Source organism: Miniopterus schreibersii, assembly GCF_964146895.1.
Source record: "Miniopterus schreibersii genome assembly, chromosome: 1".
NCBI lineage: Eukaryota > Metazoa > Chordata > Mammalia > Chiroptera > Miniopteridae > Miniopterus > Miniopterus schreibersii.
Window position 1 is genome coordinate 182,330,221 of NC_138101.1, and position 11,077 is coordinate 182,341,297.

Genomic DNA, 11,077 nt, shown 5'->3' on the forward strand with positions numbered 1-11,077 from the left:
CTTGAAGGGGTTGCCTCTGTCCTAGTGGGAATTTGGGCTTAGGGCTTTCTCAGACGGTCAGTACCCGAGACGCCTTCCTGCTGCTGCTCCGCCCCAGCCCAGCTGCAAAAACAACAGCCCATACCCAAAGCCCTGTGATAGCAGCCCAGAATGGAGCCTCAGTGTGCAGTGGAGTGAAGATGGGGCCCGTCAGCCCTAAACAGACCTAGGAACAGGGTTGCTTTTGGGAGTTTTGGGGGTTTCCTCCTGTTCCCCTGGGGAAACCTGGCTCCAAGGCGTTTGGTGAAGGGCTTGGGTAGGCCTGGGAGACAGAGCACCAACTTTGCCAGTGGCCTTCCTGACTCCCTGGGGACTTTGGAGGGTGGGGGCGGAGACGGGGAGGGATCCAAACCACTTGGGAACACGCTCAGCCAAGTGGTGGGCAGGAGGCTGCAACACCGTGGTTCCCAGGCAGACCAGGGCCAAGGATTTCCCACGGGCATGAGTGGTCACTGGGGTCCGCAGAAACATCCACCCCAGGTTAGGGCCTGTGAGCCCTGGGAGGTTTTGTGCAGTCTTCCCTCCAGGGGGCAGGGGTGATTCAGAACCCAGCAGGGCTCTTCCCTGTCCACCCCCCAGCACCATCAGGTGTGTGCTGGGCATCCTAGCAAGGCAGGGCACAGCTCTCAGAAGTCTGCCACCTAGATTTCTCAGCATCAGCTCCAGTCTCATCCATTCACGCCTCCCTATTCATATGACCGGGTAGGGCCACAGAGCTTATGTCACCAAGATACTGGTTTTAGGCTGGTGGAAGCCTGGCCCCTGTTTGGCCCCTAAAAGCCATTCCTCCCACTCTAACATGAAGGCTGTGGGTGCTGTGGAATTAGGAGGCACTCTGGAAGTCTCTGGAGACAGACACACCTGGGTTAGAACCTAAGCTCCACCTCGTTAGCTCTATAACTGGGCATGTCACTTAATCTCTCTGATCCTCAGCTTCCTCCACTGCAAAATGAAGAAATTAACATTTACCTTGCAGAGTTTTGGAAGGCTTAAATGTACATGCTTACTAACTGGAGGACACTATGATTCTTATTACTCAAACCCCCCAAATTAGCTGAGATTGGAAAGACCCTTCTGACCTCAATTCTTAGCTTCTCCCCCCTTATATTACATACAATGTAGAGCATGCTGGAGAACTCTCCCACTCCCCACCCCACCTCCTTTCACTCTGGTTAGGAATCAGTTCATCAAATTACACTCTGAAGTTAAACAATGACTGTTGTTAGGGATGTTCCTGGCCACAGACACCAAACCAGAGGTAGAAACTATTCCAGGAAAGGAGGAAAGCCAGCTGGGAGATGGTGAGCCTCGGGCCTCTGGGAGCCACCAGCAGCCTCTGTCTGCAGGTTAGTCACTGTGTCACTTTTGCACCAAGAGTGGAGGGAAGTTCCTCAGACCCAGGGCACCAAGCTTCCTGACTGGGCCATCCCATCATGCAAAGTCTGTTGCTGTTCTGAATGCTCTCAGGTAGTTAGAATAACTGGTTCATTCTTAAAGGAGAGGAGTTATGGAAATAAAAGCTGGTGTTATTTTTCTCTGGATTATCTAGTCTTCCAAATTAAAACCAGGTCCTTATTAACTACCCAAATCACTTTTTATGGGCATTTAAAAAAATGCTCTCAATTATGTAATGGGTATCCAGACCTACTGCTTTAAAGATCACTAGTAGCACAATGTCTCTAAATCTTTGAGATGACTACCACTTTCAGATGTCACTGTTATCATCTCCACTGACAGACAAGTTAGGAAGGGGAGACCTGAGATTCATATGACTTCCAAACCCAGGCTTTTCAACAGTATAACATTCAACTACACTGCTATCATAGCCAAGAGGATACCTGGACAGTGGCCCCGGGTCTCCACTTTTTTTTTTTTTTTTTTTTCAGAATCATAGACTATTTGTTTTTGTCTACCTATGTGCTTGGCCAGTTCTCACTGAGGATGGACCTATCAATTGTGGAATAACTGATATCTTGACTAGAACCAGCCAACTTCATAGGGGTGTTTAGAGACCAAAAGAGATAAGGAGCATGAAAGTCTTTTACTAAAATTCAAAGTACTCTAAGTGTAAGGGATGAGTTTCCCCTAGTACAGGGGCTGTTTTCCAATATGCAATATATGGTGCTTGGCATAAAGATGCTCTAAATACACATTGAATATGTTGATCTATAGAGCATCTGTTAATCTGCAACTCTAATAACAATGGGGTAGTATTTTTTCTAGTCACATGCCCTGTACCACTACCTGTTTGTCATTAGAATTTCCTTCCAAATTCCTAGCAACTGACAATGTTCAAGGGGGTAGGTAATCTCAAGAGCAGAGACAGATTCCACAAAAACATAAATCCACTTATAGACCATGATTAGCTTCTAGTCTAATCAATCAAATAATAATGAACTCCCACCTTGGCTGAAAATAGGGTTGGGTTCCCAGGAAGACAAAAGAGAAGCTTAAGTCAAGGCTTTAGCAACTCAAAAAGTTAAGCTGAAGGGGAATTTGTTGAGAAGTCCAAGGGTAGCTCTATGTTCAGGCCTGGCTAGATCTAAGGGCTTACATCAGCTCATTTCAAATAGTCCACCTATTTGCTCTTTCTCTCTAAAACTTGGCTCTGCTTGCTTCTGCTTTTCCTGGAGGAATGGCCTGACCTTCTCTGCAGACAAGCTTTCTCCATGAGGCAGGAAAGCTGGCCACTGGAAATTGACCTCCTTATAGCAGACAATCTCAAGGACAGAAAGCCTTTCTTCTGGGGTCGAACTGTATAGCAAATCACAGGGAAGGACTGAATGGCTTTGCACAGCCAATCAGCTTGGAAATAGGGTGACTGACCAGACCTGAGTGGTACGCCATCCCTGTGGCTAGGGGCTACTTGGGACATCAGGAGGCCCTGGGATTGATAGTTCCACCTGAATGTCATGGGATGAGGAGGGGCAGTTCCCAAAGGAAAAGGAGTGCTCAGGACAGACAAAAACAACAGGTGTCCACTACAATAGCACTTGTTCTCAGGTTGCGTAAAGACATGACTTATCCACCAAAACAATCAGAAGGATAAAAACAGTAGTGCATTCACATGCCCAAGTGTTAAGTCAAAGTCCTTCAGGAAAAGGAAGTGATCCGATAGCCTTACAGGAGATTCTTTAGAACTGGGGGAGAAAGACACAAATATTTTCATCAGTCTTCCTTCCCCCAGTTGAGAATTATCATCATAATCACCTTATTCTCAGAATTAAGTTTGGAAACTATGACTTGATAATTATGAAATTGGGACACTTTTGGAAAATCAACAACATCATGCTCCTGGTTAAGAGAACGGGCCTGATGAAAGATTTCTTCTTTTTCTTATAAATAACTTTTCTTTCTGATTAAAAATGGGACATGTTTATTGCAGAAATTTTGGAAAAACACAGGACAGTACACAAATAAAAATAAAGATAATTCTTGTATTTGTTAGGATTGAGTGTGACTGCAAGTGCTAGAAACCCCAAAATAACAGTGGCTTACACAAGACTTAAGTTTCTTTTGCTTGCAGATACATGAAGTCCCAATGTGCAGGCTGGTATGGGAATTCTACTCCACAGAGGCCTCAGGAGGAGGAGTTCTCCTCCTGCCAGCTCACTACTGCCGTCCCTGCAGTGTGGCCCGCATCCTCACCATCTAACCTGGCAGAGCACAGCAAGAGATAAAAAGGCCAAGGACTCATGCCAGCTATTTCCTAGGGAAGGTTCTCAGAATCAGCAACACCACACTTCCATAGTCACATGACTACCTCTGCCTGCTGGGGAGACTGGGAAACATCTTTATTCTGGGTAGCTATGTGCCCAGTTAAAACTCTATTACTATAGAAGAAGGACTTCTGAGGCAATTAGGGGTCTCTAAAACACCTGTAATCATACTACCTAGAGATAGTGTATATGTCATTTATACACTCACATATCTACCCACCCAACCATACCTAGATATAGATACAATATATAGATATAGATAGTTATGGTATACTATGTGTACATATGTATGTGTGTGTGTATATAAGTACATGTGAGCATATGTATATATATTTTATATAATACATATGAATAACATATATTTTTAAATGAAGTTGAGATCCCAACTCAAAATATATTATTTTTGCATCCTATTTTGAAAAATTGCAGACTTTAAACAGTCTTTTTTATTATCTATTTTAGCCCTGAGTCATTTAACAATTATAGCTAGAGTAATATAATGTAATAATTTATAATTTTCTTTTAAGTGTATGTTTTTATTTTATAAATCCTGGTTTATGAAGTTTTTGTTTAACTATTTATTTAGAAATAAGTGTAGATTAACAGGAAGTTGAAAGGAATGTACACCAAAGTCCCATGCACCCTTCCCCTGCCTCCTCTGATGGTAACATTTTACACAACTACAGTACAATAGCAAAACCAAGATACTGACATTGATGCAACACAGAAAGCTTATTTAGATTCTGCCACTTATACATGTGTGTATGTGTTTGTAGTTCGATCCAATTTCATCAGGTGTAGCCTTGCATAACCATCACACAATCGAGAGACCTAACTGTATTATATCCTGTGTGTCACTACTTTACACCCCTCCCATCCCAAGTCACCACCCATCCTTAAACCCACCCAACCACTGATCTATTCTTTATCTCTGATTATGCTACTTCATGAATGTCATGTAAATGGGATTATATAGTGTGTATACTTTTGAGAGGTATCTCTCAGCATAACGTCCTTGATGTTCATCTCAGTTGTTTCATGTGTCAATAATTTGTTCCTGTTTATTGCTGAGCCAATTCCATGGTATGAATGTACCATAGTTTGTGTAAAAATTAACCAACTGGAGGACCTCTGGGTGATTTCCAGTGTTTGGTTATTATAAATAAAGCTGCTATGAACATTCATGTACAAATTCCTGTTTGGACATAAGTGTTCACTTCTCTGGGATAAATGACCAGGAGTGCAGCTGCTGGGTTGTATTATAAATCCATTCTAAGTTTTTAAAGCAACTGCCAAACTATTTTCCAGATTGAGTATATGCAACCTGCCTTTTAAACTTACTATGTTGTCATTCAAACAATTCTCCTTATCATTAAGCATTTCCTGTCATTAAATATTCTTCTAAAACATGATATTCTATTGTATGGCTGTACTATAATTTCCTAATTTTGAATATTTAGGAATATTTGTTATTAATAATAAAATAAAAATATTATTGTGGATAAGTCTTTATTTCTATTTCTGACTCTTTCCTTAGGATAAATTTCTAGAAGTGGGCATACTAGTTTAAAGGTTATGAATGAACATTTTAAAGTCTTTTGCTATGTATTTCTAAATTGTCCTACTGAAAGGTGCTTCAATTTACAATCCCACAGCAATATATGAGAACTGGGCAAAGTTTCTAAGAATACTAATATTGCAACACAAATTGCAGTCAAACAGTTGGTATCTTAATATATAAGATCTTACAAATCAACTAGAAAAATATACATACCCAATATCAAGATACTTTGGGCTGCAAGTGACAGAAAACTCAACTCAAAATTATATAAACAATAGAGAAATGTAGTTTCATGTAATAAAATGTCTAAAGGTAGGGCAGCTTTCTGGATTTGTTGATTTCACACAATGGCTTTAATAAAAAGCACCACAGTATACAAACTAACAGCACAGGCTCTGAAGCTAGACTGCTGGGTTTATATCTCAGCTCTTCCACTTACTGGATGTGTGACACTGAACAAATTACTTACCCTATTTATTCCTCACATTCCTCTTTTGAAAATGATTATATTAAGAGTACTCTCTCATAGGATTGCTGTAAGGATAAGAAGAGTTAATATGTGTAAAATACCCATTAAGTGGTGATATTATCAAGAGTCTAGGTTCTTTCTGTTTTGTGTGTGTGTGTGTATGTGTGTGTGTTCTGTTTTGCCATCCTCAGCATGTTAACTTTACCCTCAGTCTTGAGGCTGCATGATCACAAGACAGCTGCAGTAACTCTAGGCTTCACATCCAATTAGGCCAGAGATAGAAAAGACTAAGTAGTCTTCTCCGTTTTTTCTTAAGAACAGGAAACCTTTCCAGGAAGTCCCAAGTGGACCACACTCATATGCCACTAACTAGAAAATGAGTGAAAGTATCATAATTAGCTTAGACCAACAAGGATTTACCCATAAGCTAAAGCCACTTACCCTTTGGATAGAAAATGAAACGAAATTAGTTCTTCTAATAAGGAAGAAAGAAACAGGTATTCAATGGACAACAAGAATGTCTACCATACATCACATAAGAAAGATGGGCAAATCATACATACCAGCAATTCATAAGAGAAGAAATATAAGTGGTACATAAACATGAAAAAATGTTCATTATGATGAATGATTAATGAGAAATGCAAATTAAAACTAATCAAAAATTTTTTCTTTATCAATTTGGTAATGACGAAAGGAATGAAAATCACCTACAGTAGCAAAAAATATATAAGCTGCATAGAAATAAGTCTTACACAAGATGTGCAAGATCTACAAAAATAAAATTATAAAATTTTACTGAACTGCGCTGGCATGTGTGGCTCCGTGGTTACAGCAATGTCCCTAGCACCACCGAAGGGTCTCAGGTTAGATTCCCAGTCAAGCGCACCTACCGGGGTTGCAGATTTGGTCTCCGGCCCTGTTGGGGCAATCAGTTGATGTGTCTCTCACACGGATGTTTCTCTCCCCACTACCCCACCTTCCTCCCTCCCTCCCACTCTAAAAATCAATGGAAAAAATATCCTCGGGTGAGGATTAACAACAACAACAAAAATAAATAAATAAAAAGAGCTCCTTGGTTTTAAAAAACTTTACTGAACCATATAAAGAAGACCTAAATAAATGAAGGTATATACCATGTTTACAGATAGGAAGACTCAGTATCTTAAAAATGTCAATTCTCCTCAAACTGACTTAGAGATTTAAAGCAATTCCTATCAAAATCTCAATAGCAGGTTTTTGTTGTGGTGGTGGTTGTTTTGTTTTTTTAGGGTTTTTTTGGGGGGGAATAGACAAGTTAGTTATAAAATATGTATGGAAGAGAAAAGGCCCAAAACTAGTTAAGACACTCTTAAAAGAAAAGAATATGGCACTGATTTTTTTTTTTTTTTTTTTACCAGACAAGCAAGACTTAAAAAAAAAGACAATAGTAATTAATGTGATATTGGTTCAGGAATAGGTAAATTGAACAATTTTTATGGATACTTTTGTGGATTAAATTTTTGTGGATAATTTTGTGATGATACTTAAATCATCACATCTCCTCCCCACCTCCCCCTTTGGGTCTTGTTGCCTCCAGAGACTCCACAGACTCAATGATGAAAGCAATCAACAAGAATCCTTACAGAAACTTGTTGTTTTTTTTTTAAAATCCTCACCTGAGGATATATTTATTGATTTTAGAGAAAGAGGGAGAGAGAAAGAGAGAGAGAAACATCGATGTAAGTCAGAAACATGGATCCAATCGGTTGCCTCTTGCACATACCCAGAACCAAATTAAATATGCAACTTAGGTATGTGCCCTGACTGTGAATTGAACCTGTAACCATTTTTTTGTGTACCAACCAGACAACACCCCAACCAACTGAGCCACGCAACCAGGGCCTTACACAAACTCTTGACAAAATAGAGGGCCCCCAAACATACTCACGCATTAGAGAAACTTGACATACTACAGTGGTAGCATTGAAAATTGCTGGACAAAGAATGAAAAAAGAAAATATAATTGGATTCCCACCTCTCACCCTACATAGAAAGTAATCCCAAATTATGTGTAAAGGCAAAATTTTTAAATATTTAGAAGAAAATATAGATTATATTTATGACTTTGGGCTAGAAAAGAATTTTTTAAATAAAACACAAAAGGCATTAACCATAAAAGACATTAACTATGAAAGACAAGATCGATACATTTGACCATATTAAAACCAAAGCAAAAAGAAAAAAAAGCCATAAACTAAGAGAAGATATTTATAAGACAAATAACTGAAAAAGATTATATAAAGAACTTCTACAAATATATTTGAAAATATTTTTTTAAAGCCAAAAGAAAGTAGGCAAAGGGAACAAATGTATTTCACAAAGAGAAAAACACTTGACCAAAAAACATGTGAAAAAGTGAACAACTCTTGGTAATCAGGAAAACAATTGCGATCACAGTGAGATAGTCTTTTATATCCACATGATTCTCCAAAACTAAAACAGTTGATAATACCAAGTGTTGATAAGGATGTAGATCTTGAACTCTTTAAGTCCTTCCAGAGATAGCATACATTGATTTAACCACGTTGGAAGACTAGCACTATTTGTAAAGGTGAACATTCACATAGCTATGACTCACCTGTTCCACTGGGGATATATATGAATTTATATTCACCCACCTGCTAAAACATTGGAAACAACCCAAGGATCTGCTGAAGGAAAATGAATACATAAATTGTGGTATAGTCACATAATTGAATATTATGCAGCTGTAAAAATGAGAGAACTACAGATACATGTAACAATATGGATAAATTTCAGGAATGTCAGTGAAAAGTTGCAAAAAGTTACAACTTATAAAAGACTCAAAACAAGAAAATCTAAACAATATATTGTTTAGGGATTGTAAATATATAATAATTTTTTAATAAAGTAAAGGAATATCAATCAAAATTTAGTTTAGAGGTTATCCTTGGGTATGAGAGAAGGTAGGAAAATGAGTTAGAAGAAGAGCTCACACATTGATGTGATGGTATTGGCGGTATTTTTAGGGTGTTGTGGTTTTTTTCATATATCACATATTTACAGGGGTTGGCAAAAGTAGGTTTACAGTTGTAATACAAATAAATAATACAATAATTAATAAATAATAATACAAGAATAAACTGTGTTACATGTACTCACAACTGTAAACCTACACTTGCCCACCCCTGTATTTATTTAAATTGTGGTAAAATACACATAACATAAAATATACCATCTTACCTTTTTTAAAGTATGCAGTTCAGTGGCATTAAGTACATTTACATTGTTGTGTGATGTAAGGACACATCCATCATCCACCATCCATCTCTAGAACTCTTTTCATCTGTAAGACCAAAATCTCATATCCATTAAACAATAATTCACTCCTCCCTCCAGCCCCTGACAACCACCTTTCTTCTTTCTGTCTATAAATTTGAGAATTTTAGTTTTTAAGTTGAGAGATGGGTCATGGGTGTTCATTTTGTTGTTATGCTTCGTAACTTCCATAAACATATATGTGTGTAGATATATACATATACACATATATATATCTACACACATATATATATTTATATGTATAAAATAATATGTGCTTTATTTTTTAATGGCTCAGTACCTGAAAAAAAATAAAGAACAATATCCAAAATTGACCAGAACATGGTAAGTGCTAGCAAGCATGTAAAATGATGCAATTTTTAAGACATTTAAAACTCAACATGTAGTGACATTGACAAATTTTTATGGCTTTTGGGAACTACTGTATTTTCAATTTTGGTTTTGATTATTCATTGCTAGTATAGAGAAATATAATTGATTTTTATGTGTTGGCCTTGTATTCTTGCTAAATTCACTTATTAGTTCTAGGAGGGTTTTTTGGTTATTGATTCTTCAGGATTTTCTACGTAGACGATAATGTCTTCTATGAACAGGGATAGTTTTCTTTCTTTCTTTCCCCTCTATATGTTTAAATTTGTTCTTTTCTTACTGCAATGGGTGGGACTTTTAAGAATAATGTTAAATAGGAATGGTGAGAGTAGACATCCTGGCCTGGTTCCTAATTTTAGGGAAAAAGCAGTCTTTCACCATGAAGTATGTTGTTAGGTGTAGGATTTTGTAGATGCCCTTTATTAAGTTGAAGTTTCCCCCTATTCCAAGTTTTGTGAGAGTTTTTAAAAAATTAAATGGCTGTTGAATTTTGTCAAATGTTTCTTGCATCAGTTGATATGATCATGCGGTTTAACTTTAGATTGTTAATATGGTTTATTAAATTGATTGATTTTCAAATATTGAAACAACTTTGCATTCCAGGTTTAAATTCTGCTTGGAAATTATGTATTAATCTTTTTATGTATTGCTGGATTTGACTTGCTAATAATTTATTCCAGATTTTTGCACCTGCTGTTCATGAGGGATACTGGTTCTCAGTGTTCTTTTCTTGAACTATCTCTCATCTGATTTTGGTATTGATATATCTTTTTGGAGGGCCATTTGTCAATTGTAACAAGCCTTAAAAATGTATGTGTTCCACTTCTAAGAATTTATCTTAAGGAAATAGAGATTCTCATTACACACAGACTTTGTGTTCAGATAGTTCTGGATTTAAATATAAATGCACCCCCTCACTAACTGCGTCTGTTTCCTAACCTGTAAAATAAGGATAAGACGACATACCTCACCGAGTTGCATTCGATGAGCCAGTCCACACACACTGCCCAACATCTGGACGCTCTGGGTAAATGGCAGCTCTCGGGGCTGTATTATACTGTCACTCCTCTGCAGTCTGTCCAAGCGGAAGGACATCATTTTTGCTCCCATGTGAGCTCCCTCTTTGAATTTCCTTATTTTGGTGGGTATCGGTCTCCTCATTCCTGATCCCTCTGTCTCATATCAGGTGTGCTGGACGGTGGGAATGCACAGGCAAGAAAGATACGGTCCCTGCCCTCAGCAAGCCGGATCCGTCAGAGGCGCCGCGCAAACGCTGCGTTATAAAAGGGGGTCTGCCCCCGGGGCAGCGGGCCCCGCAAGCGCCTTCTGAGCGTCTGAGGCAGGAGACGCGGCGGTCACTGGACCTAGGGCACCAGGGAAGAAGGCCGCAACTGCTCCAGCGTAGCCTCGGGTAGCAGCAGGCAGAAAGACGGGCTGTTTCCACGGCAACGGCACTAGCCACTCTCTCTGGACGCCTCTCGAATCACGTCTTCAGCGTCTGAGGAGCCGACGCTTCTCCCGTCCAGAGGCGCGCAGATTCGCCGCTGTCACTCAACTGGAGCCCCACGTCTTTGATTG

The 11,077-nt window shown here is 39.0% G+C and overlaps 1 long non-coding RNA gene across 1 annotated transcript; it reads right to left on the reverse strand.

Annotated features, from left to right (window-relative positions):
• Positions 1–7,068: 7,068 nt before the first annotated feature.
• On the reverse strand, positions 7,069–11,050 carry LOC308567523. Its single transcript, XR_014000323.1, has 3 exons — positions 10,466–11,050; positions 9,035–9,137; positions 7,069–8,481 (listed from the first exon to the last, which is right to left on the reverse strand). It is a non-coding gene; the product is annotated as an uncharacterized lncRNA (long non-coding RNA).
• Positions 11,051–11,077: the final 27 nt, after the last annotated feature.